Source organism: Pan paniscus, chromosome 16, assembly GCF_029289425.2.
Source record: "Pan paniscus chromosome 16, NHGRI_mPanPan1-v2.0_pri, whole genome shotgun sequence".
NCBI lineage: Eukaryota > Metazoa > Chordata > Mammalia > Primates > Hominidae > Pan > Pan paniscus.
In genome coordinates this window covers 15,880,109-15,893,324 of record NC_073265.2, presented here as the reverse complement: position 1 = coordinate 15,893,324, position 13,216 = coordinate 15,880,109, and the positions used below count along the sequence as shown (strand labels likewise).

Here is a 13,216-nt window from a genome sequence, read left to right as displayed (position 1 = left end):
CAAATCTCTGCACTGATCACCTAGGTGATGTAACTCTTGTCTACCCTCTGCCCAAAGGGGACATTGTGAAATATCTCTGCACTGATCGCCCAGGTGATTCAACTCTTGTCTAGTATATGCCTATAGGGGTTATTGTGAAATATCTCTGCACTGATCAACTAGGTGGTGTAACTCTTGTCTAGGCTCTGCCTACAGGTGCGTTTTCACATATCCCTGAACTGATGACAAAGGTGATGTAAATCTTTACTAGGCTTTGCCTACAGGGGATATTGTGACATATCTCTGCACTGATCACCCAGGTGATGCAACTCTTCTCTATGCTCTGCCTACATGGGGCATTGGGACATATCTCTGCACTGATCACCCAGGTGATGTAACTCTTTTCTAGTCTCTGCCTACATAGGGCGCTGTGACATCACTCTGCACGGATCACCCGGGTTATGTAACCCTTGTCTAGACTCTGCCTATGGGGGCATTGTGATTTATCTCTGCACTTGTTTCCCAGGAGTTTTGACACTTGTCTAAGCTCTGCCTAGAGGGACATTGGGACATATCTCTGCACTGATCACTTAGGTGATGTAGAATTTGTCTAGTCTTTGCCTACAGTGGGATTTATGACATATCTCTGCACTGATCACCCAGGTGATGTATCTCTTGTCTAGGCTCTGCTTACAGGGGGTATTGTGAGATATCTCTGCACTGATCACCCAGGTGATGTAACTATTGTCTAGGCTCTGCTTACAGGGGATATTGTGAGATATCTCTGCACTGATAACCCAGGTGATGTAATTCTAGTCTGGGCTCTGCCTACACGGGCATTATAACATATCACTGCACTGATCACCGAGATGATGTATCTCTTGTATAGGCTTCGCCGACATGTGGCATTGAGACATATCTCTGCACTGACCACTGAGGTGATGCATCTCTTGTCTGGGATCTGCTTACAGGGGGCATTGTGACATATCTCTGCCCTGATCACCCAGGTTATGTAACTCTTCGCTAGGCTCTCCCTACTGGAGAAATTGTGACATATCTCCGCACTGATCACCCAGGTGATGTCACTTTTGTCAATGATATGGCTACAGGGACATTGTGACATGTCACTGCACTGATCCCACTGCTGATGTAACAATTGTCTGGGCTACGGCTACAGGGGCTTGTGACACATCTCTGCACTGATCACCCAGGTGATGTAACCCTTTTCTAGGCTCTGCCAAAAGGGGTCATTGTGACATAACTCTGCACTGATCATCCAGGTGATGGAACAGTTGTCTAGGTTCTGCCTACAGGGTCATTGTGGCATGTCTCTGCAGTGATCACGCCGGTGATGTAACTCTTGTCTGTATCTGCCTACTGGTGGCATTGTGGCATATTTCTGCACTGATCACCCAGGTGATGGACTCGACTTGGATCTTCCTATGGGGGCATAGTGACATATCTCTGCACTGATCACTCATGTGATGTAACGCTTGTCTAAGCTGCGCCTAAAGGGGAATTGTGACAGATATCTCCACTGATCACCAAGGTGATGTAACAATTTTCTGTGATTTGTCTACAGGGGGCTTTGTGACATATCTTTGCACTGATCACCCAGGAGATGTATCTCTTGTCTAGTCTCGGCCTACAGGGTCTTTGTGACATATTTCTGCACTGATCACCCAGGAGATGTAACTCTTTTTTCGGCTCTGCCTACAGGGGCCTTGTGACATATGTCTGCACTGATCACTGAGATGATGTAACTCTTGTCTAGGCTCCACCTACAGGGGTTATTGTGATGTATCTCTGCACTGATCACCCAGGTGATGTAACATTTATCTGCGCTCTGCCTACATGGGCGTTATGACATAGCTCTGCAGAGATCACCTAGGTTATGTAACTCTTGTCCACTCACTGCCTACAGGGGACATTGTGAAATATCTCTGCACTGGTCACCCAGGTGATGGAACTCTTCTGTATAGTCTGCCTAGGGGGGGATTTGTGACTTATCTCTGCACTGATCGCCCAGGTGATGGAAGAATTGTCTAGGCTCTGTCTTTGGGGGCATTGTGTCAAATATCTGTACTGATCACGCAGGTGATGTAACTCTTGTCTAGGCTCTGTCTCTAGGGATTTTTGTGAATTATCACTGCACTGATTCCCTGGTGATGTTAGCCTTGTATGGGCTTTGAGTACAGAAGGCTTTGTGACATATCTATGCACTGATCTCTGAGGTGATGCAACTCTTGTCTAGGCAGTGCATACAGGGGACATTGGTACATATCTCTGCACTGATCACCCAGGTGATGTACTGTCTTAGATCTGCCTACATGGACATTGTGTCACTTCTCTGAGCTGATCAATCAAGTGATGAAACTCTTGTCTAGGCTCTGCCTTCAGGGGCTTTGTGACACATCTCTGCACTGATCACCTTGGGGAGGGAACTCTTGTCTACGCTCTGCCTACAGGAGGCTTTTTGACTTATACCTGCACTGATAACGTAGGTGACGTAGCACTTTTCTAGGCTCTGCCTACATGGGAATTCTCACATATCTCTGCACTGATCACCTTGGTGATGTAACTGCTTTCTAGTTTCAGACTACAGGAGCGTTTTGGCATATCTCTGCACTGATCACTCAGTTGATGTATCCCTTGTCTAAGCTCTGCCTACAGAGGCATTGTGACAGATCACTTCACTGCTCACCCAGATGATGTAACAATTGTCTGGGCTTTGCCTACAGGGCGCTTTGTGATATACATTTCCACTGATCAAACAGGTGATGAAAACCTTGTCAAGATTCTGCTTACAGGGGCTTTGAGACATATCTCTGCACTGATCACCCCAGGGAGGAAACACCTGTCTACACTCTGCCTACATGAGGCTTTACGATTTATCCCTGCACTGATCACTAAGTGATGTAACAGTTGTCTAGGCTCTGTCTACACTGGAATTTTCACATATCTCTACACTGATCAGCCAAGTGATGTAACTGTTGTTTATGTTCAGCCTACCGGGGATTTCTGACATACCTATGCACTGATCAACGAGGTGATGTAAATGATTTCCAGGGTTTTGTACAGGGGACATTGTGATATATCTCTACACTGATCACCCAGTTGATGCAAATCTTCTCTAGGCTCTGCAGGGAGGGGGCATTTTGACATATTTCTGAACCGATCATCAAGATGTAACTATTCTCCAGGCTTTGACTAAAGAGCGTCAGAAGGTGTTGGGAGAGCCTCAGCCGGAATTTCATGGACGGATAAGGGCACAGAGAGGCAGCGGGCTCCCTTGCACGTCAGCCGGGGTGCGCAATGAGCACAGGTCTAGCCAGGAGGCCGGCAAAGAGAGCTAGAGGTCTGCGTTCCGTCGCCAGGCGCTCCAGGGTGACAGCTGGGAAGTTGCAGGGGCCCGGGTGGGCAGGCGATGGTGGCGCAGAGGCCCAGAGGTGGGGAGCCGCTGGAGGGGTGTCAGGCCTGGACGCTGCATGGGCCCAGTGTTTCGCAGGACGGGGTCTCCACCCAGCCCAGGGGAGGATGCATTTTCGTGGGTTGGGGGTGGGTGTGGGGATGGGGTGTTCAGGCGGGGGTGGGTTGGTGGAAAGGCATGAGAGCTCTGCCTGGGCTGCACCCACAGCCCAGGCGGCTGCCCGCAAACCCGTGCGTGCACAGTAGGTGGCCCACCTGCTGGTACCTGGGCCAGCTCTGGGATCCCTGGGATGCCCAGGAAAGAATGGTAGTTCTCTGCTGGGTGGAGTCTCTCACAGGAACTAGACCTAGAAGGCAGGAATCACAGGCCGATCAGCCCGTTGGAGGGGTCGGGGTGAAGACATGCCCCTCCATAGCCAGCGAGGTGTTCCCCTGGAAACAGAGGCCACCGCCCTGCTCCGACCAGACCCCATCCCAACCCCGTGTCCTAAAGGCCCTCCAAAAGAGCCTGGTATTCATCCTCGCTGAGGGGATCTTCCAGCGAGGCGGCCTCTTCCAAGGCTTCCAGCTCTCCCTGGGCCTCCGTTTCTAGGAAAGGTTGCACCAGCTGTACAAACTCCGGGCTCACCGGGAGCTCATCCAGCAGCAGGCCAGAGGGGAATGCAGACGAGCGCCCCAGCTCCTGGAGAGCCTGGGAGGGCCCCGGGGTGCCCTGCATCTGCCCCTGCCACGCAGGGGCCTCCTGGGGCATGGGCTGGTGAGGTGGAGCTGCCCTGACTTGGGGATGCCACGCCGCACCGGCGACCTGGGGACCCCGGCCCCAGCCCCACCACAGACTCCCTCGGGATGCGGGTGGCACAAGCTCACCTTGGCCATGTGGCCCCGCTTGAGCGGGCCCAGGCTATCCCACTGCGCAAAGGCCCGGCAGGATGTCGCGCTGCGCGTCCTGGTCCTCCTGGCTTTTGCCCGGGTGCGGAGGCCACCAAGGAGACTGAGGGTGGGAGAGCGCCCCTTCTGGAGGAGCCGGGGCGGCGTAGGCAAAATCCCCACGTGCCGCGGCAGGTTTGGAGATCCTGTCTGCCAGCGCCGCCTGGCTGGGCTGGAGCACGGGGATGGCCCTCACTCCATGGCTCACGAAAGGCCCTGTGGGAAAGCCCCAGGCGCGCAGGGCACGTGGGGTGCGGGAAGACACTTTCCCCACGCGCCGGTGTGGGCGAAGGCGACCCACGAGGGAATAGGGTGACACCCGCCAGGGTGCCACATTGCACAGGCCGCCTCCCTGTGCGGGCGCCCTGCCAGCCTCTCCCCGGTGCCTGGCCCTTCGATTCTGAAACCAGATCTGAATCCTGGACTCCAGGAGGCCCGTCTCCCTGGCTAGCTCTTCCCTGGCAGTGATGCCTGGAAAGTGATCCTTCTCAAAGGCTCGGAGGAGTAGGGAGGTGTGGGATCTGGTGACGGTGGTCCGCTTTCGCTTGCTTTCTTCCGGGCCACGTCTCCCGGGCCAGGGCGGAGTTTCCTGCCGGTGCTGCCTCAGCTGGTGTGACCTCTCATTCTGAATCCAAATCTGGACCCTGGGCCCTGGAATGCTGATGGCCTGGGCCAGCCATTCTCTGGTGGCAATGCCCAGGTACGGGTTCCGCTCAAAGCGGGCTCGCAGGGTCTCGCTTTGGCTCGGGGTCCAAAAGAGACTCCTTCGACGTCCACGTCCCCGGGCTTCCGCGGGGAAGGTGCCGTACGAAAGTGTCGGGAGGGCCATCGCGGGGAGCCCCACCTGGAATTTCACTGATGGACACGGGCAGTGAGAGGCCGCCAGGCTCCCATGCACCTCAGCCGGCCTGTACACTGTGGCTGGTGCAGCCAGGAGGCCTGCCGAGACAGCCAGCCAGTGGCTCTTATAAAGGCCAGCAGGCAGGCAGGCTCCACCCCTTCATGAACAGCGGTGAGCCATGGGACAGCCTGCCCCACCCTGGAAGGGTCACGGGAAGTCGAGGCCCGCGGCCAGGGGTGGTGGTGTGGGGGTGCGGGCGTGGTGATGGTTGTGGTGGGGCTGGAGAGACGAAGAGGAAGGGGGCGAGGGAGAAGGGGTGAGTGTGGCGCGTTTCGGGGGCTGGCTCTCCGGACCTCCCCAGGAATCCCGCGAGAAATGGAAGCTACTCTCTGGGCTCCCACGCGTCTTCAGCAGGGAGAAACTGGCCTGGGAGGGTGGAGGGCAGTGTGGAACTGAACCTCCATGGGAGTCTGGAGTGTTCCATGACCTCTTTCCGTGAAGGAGGCAGTGCCAGTGATTGTTGCCATTGCCAGGACAGTCTGACACAAGCAAGCGTTTGGCTCTCATTCATTTCCACGTAGGAGACCAGAGAGAAGATGAATCCACGGCGTGATGGCCTGACGATGGATTCACGTGTGCGGCAACATGGGGAGTCTGCAGTGTGGCCGGTTTGGAAACTGGGAAGGACAGCGAAGGCACCATGAAGGTCTTCCACCCTTCCCTGCATGTTTCCCGGTGACCACAGAGCTCTGGGAGCAAACAGTCAGCATGACACATCTCTGAACTGACCAACAAAGCGATTTTACTCTTGTCTAGCCTCTGCCTACAGGGGGTTTGTGACATATTTCTGCACTGATCACCCAGGTGATGGGACTTTGTCTAGGCTCTGCGTATGGGGGCATTGTGACATATGTCTACACTGATCACCCAGGTCATGTAACCCTTGTGTTGGATCTGCCTGTGGGGGCATTGTGACATATTTCTGCACTGATCACCCAGGTGATGGGACCCTTGTCTAGGCTCTGTGTATGGGGGCTTTGTGACATATCTCTGCACTTATCACCGAGGTGATGTAACGCTTGACTAGGCTCTGCCTATGGGGCATAGTGACTTATCAGTGCATTGATCACCGAGGTGATGTAACTCTTGTCCAGACTCTGCCTATAGGGGGCATTGTGACAAATCTTTGCACTGATCATCTAGGTGATGTAACTCTTGCTTACGCTCTGCCTGCAGGGACATTGTGAAATATCTCTGCACTGATCACCCAGGTGATGGGACTCTAGGCTCTGCCTACTGGGGGTGTTGTCACATATTTCTGCACTGATCACCCAGGTGACGGACCCTTGTCTTCGATTTGCCTATGGGGGCATTGTGACATATCTCTGCACTGATTACTCAGGTGATGTAACTATTGTCTAGGCTCTGCTTAAAGGGGCCTTGTCACATATCACTGCACTGATCACCCAGGTGATGTAACTCTTTTGTTGGCTCTGATTACAGGGTGCATTGTGACATATCTCTGCACTGATCACCTAAGTGAGGTAACTCTTGTGTAGGCTCTGACTAGTGGAGAAAATGGATATATCTCTGCACTGTTAAACGAGGTGATGTAACTCTTGTCTAGGCTGTGCCCACAGAGGGATTGAGACATATCTCTGCACTGATCCGGAGGTGATCCAACTATTGCCTGGTCTCTGCCTACAGGGACATTGTGACATATCTCTGCACTGATCACCCAGGTGCAGTAACTTTAGTCTAGGGTCTGACTACACTGCATTGTGACATATGACTGAACTGATCACCCAGGTGATATAACCCTTGTCTAGGCCCTGCCTACAGGGGGCTTTTGACATATCTCTGCACTGAACACCCAGGTGATATAACTTTTCTCTAGGATCTGCCTACAGGTTGCTTTGTGACATATCCCTGCAATGATCACCCAGGTGATATACCACTTGCCAAGGCTCTGCCTACAGGGGCATTGCGATGTATCTTTGCACTGATCACCTAGGTCATGTAACTCTTTTCTAGGCTCTGCCTACAGTGGCATTGTGACATATCTCTGCACTGATCACCCAGGTGATGTAACTCTTTTCTGGGATCTGCCTACAGGGTGCTTTGTGACATATCCCTACAATGACCACCCAGGTGATGTTCTACTTTTCAAGGCTCTGCCTACAGGGACATTGCAATGTATCTCTGCACTGATCACCTAGGTCATGTAACTATTGTCTAGGCTCTGCCTACAATGGCATTGTGACATATCTCTGCACTGATCATCCAATTGATGTAACACTTGTCTAGGATCTGCCTAAGGGGAATTAGTGACAACTCTGCACTAATCATCCAGCTGTTGGGGCTTTTGTCTAGGCTCTGCCTAAGGGGGCATTGTGATATATTTCTGCACTGATCACCCAGGTGACGGACCCTTGTCTTGGATCTGCCTATGGGGGCATTGTGACAAATCTCTGCACTGATAACCCAGGTGATATAACTGTTGTAGAAGCTCTGCCTACAGGAGAATTGTGAGAGATCTCGCCACTGACCACGCAGGTTATATAACTATTTTCTAGGCCTTGCCTACAGGAGGCTTTGTGAAATACCTTTGGACTGATCACCCAGGTGATGTAACTCAACTAAGTTCTGCCGACAGGAGGTTTGTGACATATCTCTGCACTGGTCACTTAGGTGATGTAATGCTTTTATAAGCACTGCCTACAGGGAATTTTGAAAAACCTCTGCACTGATCACCTAGGTGATGTAAGTATTGTCTACCCTCTGCCCAAAGGTGGCATTGTGAAATATCTCTGCACTGATCACCCAGGTGATTCAAATCTTGTCTAGGATCTGCCTACAGGGGGTATTGTGACATATCTCTGCACTGATCAACTAGGTGATGTAATTCTTGTCTAGGCTCTGCCTACAAGGGCGTTTTCACATACCCCTGAACTGATGACAAAGGTGATGTAACTCTTGCCGAGGCTTTGCCTACCGGGGACATAGTGATATATCTCTGCACTGATCACCCAGGTGATGCAACTCTTCCCAAAGCTCTGCCTATGGGGGAAATTGTGACATATCTCTGCACTGATCACCCAGGTGATGCAACTCTTCTCTATGCTCTGCCTACAGGGGGCATTGTGATATATCTCTGCACTGATCACCCAGGTGATGTAACTGTTTTCTAGTCTCCGCCTACAAATGGCGTTGTGACATCACTCTGCACGGATCAGCTGGGTTATGTAACTCTTTTCTAGGCTCTGCCTATGGGGACATTGTGACTTATCTCTGCACTGGACACCCAGGAGATGTGACTCTTGTCTAAGCTCTGCCTAGAGGGACATTGGGACATATTTCTGCTCTGATTGCTGAGGTGATGTAAAACTTGTCTAGGCTTTGCCTACAGAGGGATTTATGACATATCACTGCACTGATCACCCAGGTGATGTAACCCTTTTCTAGGCTCTGCTTACAGGTGGTATTGTAAGATATCACTGCACTGATCACCCAGGTGATGTAACTCTTGTCTAGGCTCTTCCTGCAGCGACATTTTAATACACCACTGCACTGATCAACGAGATGATGTAACTCTTGTATAGGCTTTGCCGACAGGGGGCATTGAGACATATCTCTGCACTGATCACCGAGATGATGCAACTCTTTTCTGGGATCTGCTTACAGGGGGCATTGTGACATATCTCTGCCCTGATCACCCATGTGATGTAACTCTTGTCTAGGCTCTGCCTACTCGACTCATTGTGACATATCTCCACAATGATCACCCAGCTGATGTCACTATTGTCAAGGATATGGCTATAGGGACGTTGTGACATGTCACTGCACTGATCACACAACTGATGTAACACTTCTCTAGGCTCTGGCTACAGGGGGCTTATGACACATCCCTGAACTGATCACCCAGGTGATGTACCCCTTGTCTAGCTTCTGCCAAATGGGGGCATTGTGACATAACTCTGCACTGATCACCCAGGTGATAGGACTCTTTTCTAGGCTCTGCCTACAGTGGCATTGTGACATATCTCTGCAGTGATCACACAGGTGATGTAACTCTTGTCTATATCTGCCAACTGGTGGCATTGTGGCATATTTCTGCACTGGTCACCCAGGTGATGGACTCTTGTCTTGGATCAGCCTATGGGGGCATAGTGACATATCTCCGCACTGATCACTCATGTGATGTAACGCTTGTCTAAGCTGCGCCTAAAGGGGAATTGTGACAGATACATCCACTGATCACCCAGGTGATATCTTTGCACTGATCACCCAGGAGATGTAACTCTTGTCTAGGCTCGGCGTACAGGGGCTTTGTGACATTTTTTGTCACTGATCACCCAGGTGATGAAACACTTGTTTACGCTCTGCCCACAGGCGCTTTGTGAAATATTTCTGTACTGATCAGCCAGGTGAGGTAACTCTTGTCTAGTTTCCACCTACAGGGTGTATTGTGACGTATCTCTGCACTGATCACCCAGGTGATGTAACTCTTGTCTAGGCTCTACCTACTGGGTGTATTTTGACTTATCTCTGCAGTGATGACCCAGCTGATGTAACATGTATCTAGGCTCTGCCTACTAGGACTTTTTGACACAGCTCTGCACAGATCACCTAGGTTATGTAACTCTTGTCCACTCTCTGCCTACAGGGTGCATTGTGAAATATCTCTGCACTGATCACCCAGGCGATGGCACTCTTCTCTATACTCTGCCTAGAGGGGGAGTAGTGACATATCTCTGCACTAAACACCGAGGTGATGGAAGTCTTTTCTAGGCTCTGTCTATGGGGGCATTTTGTCAAATATCTGCTCTGATCACCCAGGTGACGTAACTCTCTTCTCAGCTCTGTCTACAGGGATTTTTGGGACATATCACTGCACTGATCACCTAGTTGGTGTAAGCCTTGCATGGGCTTTGCCTACAGAAGGCTTTGTGACGTATCTATGCACTGATCTCTGAGGTGATGCAACTCTTGGCTAGGCAATGCCTACAGGGGTCATTGGTACTTATCTCTGCACTGATCACTCAGGTGATGGACTCTTGTCTTAGATCTGCCTACCTGGATATTGTGACACATCTCTGAACTGATCAACAAATGATGAAACGCTTGTCTTGGCTCTGCCTACAGGGTCTTTGTGACACATCTCTGCACTGATCACCCTGGGGAGGGAACTCTTGTCTACGCTCTGCCCACAGGAGGCTTTATGACTTATACCTGCACTGATAACCTAGGTGATGTAACACTTGTTTAGGCTCTGCCTACAAGGGAATTCTCACATATCTCTGCACTGATCACCCAGGTGATGTAACTACTCTCTAGGTTCAGCCTGCAGAAGCGTTTTGACATATCTCTGCACGGATCACCCAGGTGATGTAACCCTTGTCAAAGCTCTGCCTACAGGGTCATTGTGACAGATCTCTCCACTGCTCATCCAGGTGATGTAACAATTGTCTGGGTTTTGCCTACAGGGGGCTTTGTGATATACATTCCCACTGATCGAACAGGTAATGTAACCCTTTTCAAGGTTCTGCTTACAAGGGCTTTGTAACATATCTCTACACTAAACACCCAGGTGATGTAACTCTTGTCTAGGCTCTGCCTACTGAGACATTGTAACATATCTCCACACTCATCACCCAGGTGATGCCATTTTTCTCAAGGATATGGCTACAGGGACATTATGACATGTCACTGCACTGATCACACAGCTGATGCAACTCTTGTCTAGGCTCTGGCTACAGGGGCTTGTGACTCATCTCTGCACTGATCACCCAGGTGATATATCCCTTGTCTAGGCTCTGCCAAAAGGGGGCATTGTGACATAACTCTGCATTGGTCACGCAGGTGATGGGACCCTCGTCTAGGCTCTACCAACAGGGGTATTGTGACATATCTCTGCAGTGATCACGCAGGTGTTGTAACTCTTGTCTATATCTGCCTACTGCCGGCATTATTGCATATTTCTGCACTGATCACCAAGATGATGGACCCTTTCTTGGATCTGCCTACAGGGGCATAGTGACATATCTCTGCACTGATCTCTCATGTGATGTAATGCTTGTCTAAGCTGTACCTAAAGGGGAATTGTGAGAGATATCTCCACTGATCACCCAGGTGATGTGACAATTTTCTGGGATTTGTCTACAGGAGACTTTGTGACATATCTTTCCACTGATCACCCTGGGGATGTAACTCTTTTCTAGGCACGGTCTACAGGGGCTTGTGACATATTTCTGCACTGATCACACAGATGATGTAACTCTTGTTTAGGCTCTGCCTACAGGGGCTTTGTGACATATCTCTGCACAGATCACCCACGTGAAGTAACTCTTGTCTAGGCTGCACCTACAGGGGGCATTGTGAAATATCTCTGCTCTGATCACCTTTCTTTCCTCGGCATCCCGGGGATCCCAGAGCTGGTACCGGCCCAGATACCAGCAGGTGGGCCACCTACTGCGCATGCGCGGGTTTGTGGGCTGCCGCCTGGGCTGTGGGAGCAGCCCGGGCAGAACTCTCATGCCTTTCCACCACCCCACCCCCGCCTGACCACCCCCTCCCAACCCCCACCCCCCACACCGAGAAAATGCGTCCTCCCCTGGGCTGGGAGGGAACCCCCATCCCTCGAAACACCGTGCCCGCTTAGCCTCCAGTCCTGACACCCCTCCGGCGGCTCGCCTCCTCTGCAACACCGCGCCGCCATCGCCTGCCCGCCCGTGACCCTGTTGCCTCCCAGCTGCCACCATGGAGCGCCTGGTGGCAGAACGCAGACTTCTAGCTCTCTTTTTCAGCCTCCTTTCTAGACCTGCACTCATTGTGCACCCCGGCTGACGTGCAAGTGAGCCCACTGGCCTCTCTCTGCCCTTGTCCGTCTGTAACATTCCGGCTGAGCCTCTCCCAACACTTTCTGATGCTCTTTAGTCAAAGCCTGGAGTATAGTTACATCTGGATGATCAGTTCAGATATATGTCACAATACCCCCTCGCAGCAGAGATCAGAGAATATATGCATCATTTGGGTGATCAGTGGAGAGATATATCACAATGTCCCCTGTAGAAAAAGCCTGGAAATGGTTTACATCACCTCGGTGATCAGTGCATAGGTATATCAGATATCCCCAGTAGGCTGAACCTAGACAAGGGTTACATCACTTCAGTGATCAGTGTAGAGAGATGTGAAAATCCCCGTGTAGACAGAGCCTTGACAAGTGTTACATCACCTAGTGATCAGTGCAGGGATAAGTTGTAAAGCCCCCTATATGCAGAGTGTAGACAAGTGTTTCCTCCCTGGGATGATCAGTGCAGAGATATGTCACAAAGCCCCTCTAACCAGAACCTTGACAAAGGTTACATCACCTGTTTGATCAGTGGAAATGTATGTCACAAAGCCCCCTGTAGGCAAAGCCCAGACAACTGTTACATCACCTGGGTGAGCAGTGGAGAGATCTGTCACAATGCCCCTGAAGCCAGAGCTTAGACAAGGGTTACATCACCTGGGTGATCAGTGCAGAGATATGTTAAAACGCTCCTGTAGGATGAAGCTAGACAGGAGTTACATCACCTGGGTGATCAGTGCAGAGATATGTCATAAATCCCACTGTAGGCAAAGCCTAGACAAATTTTACATCTCCTCAGCGATCAGTGCAAAGACATGTCCCAATGAACCTCTAGGCAGAGCTTAGACAAGAGTCACATCTCCTGGGTGATCAGTGCAGAGATAAGTCACAATGCCCCCATAGGCAGAGCCTAGACAAGAGTTATATAACCCGGGTGATCCTTGCAGAGTGATGTCACAATGCCTTCTGTAGGCAGAGACTAGAAAACAGTTACGTCACCTGGGTGATCACGGCAGAGATATGTCACAATACCCCCTGTAGGCAGATCATAGAGAAGAGTTGCATCACCTGGGTGATCAGTGCAGAGATATGTCACAATGTCCCCTGTAGGGAGAGCATAGAGGAGAGTTGCATCACGTGGATGACCAGTGCAGAGATATGTGAGAATTCCCGTGTAGGCAGAGCCAAGA

General features: G+C 51.2%; 1 pseudogene; it reads right to left on the bottom strand.

Moving 5' to 3' along the window:
* Positions 1-3,895: 3,895 nt before the first annotated feature.
* Positions 3,896-5,236, bottom strand: LOC100987465 (double homeobox protein 4-like protein 4; annotated as a pseudogene).
* Positions 5,237-13,216: the final 7,980 nt, after the last annotated feature.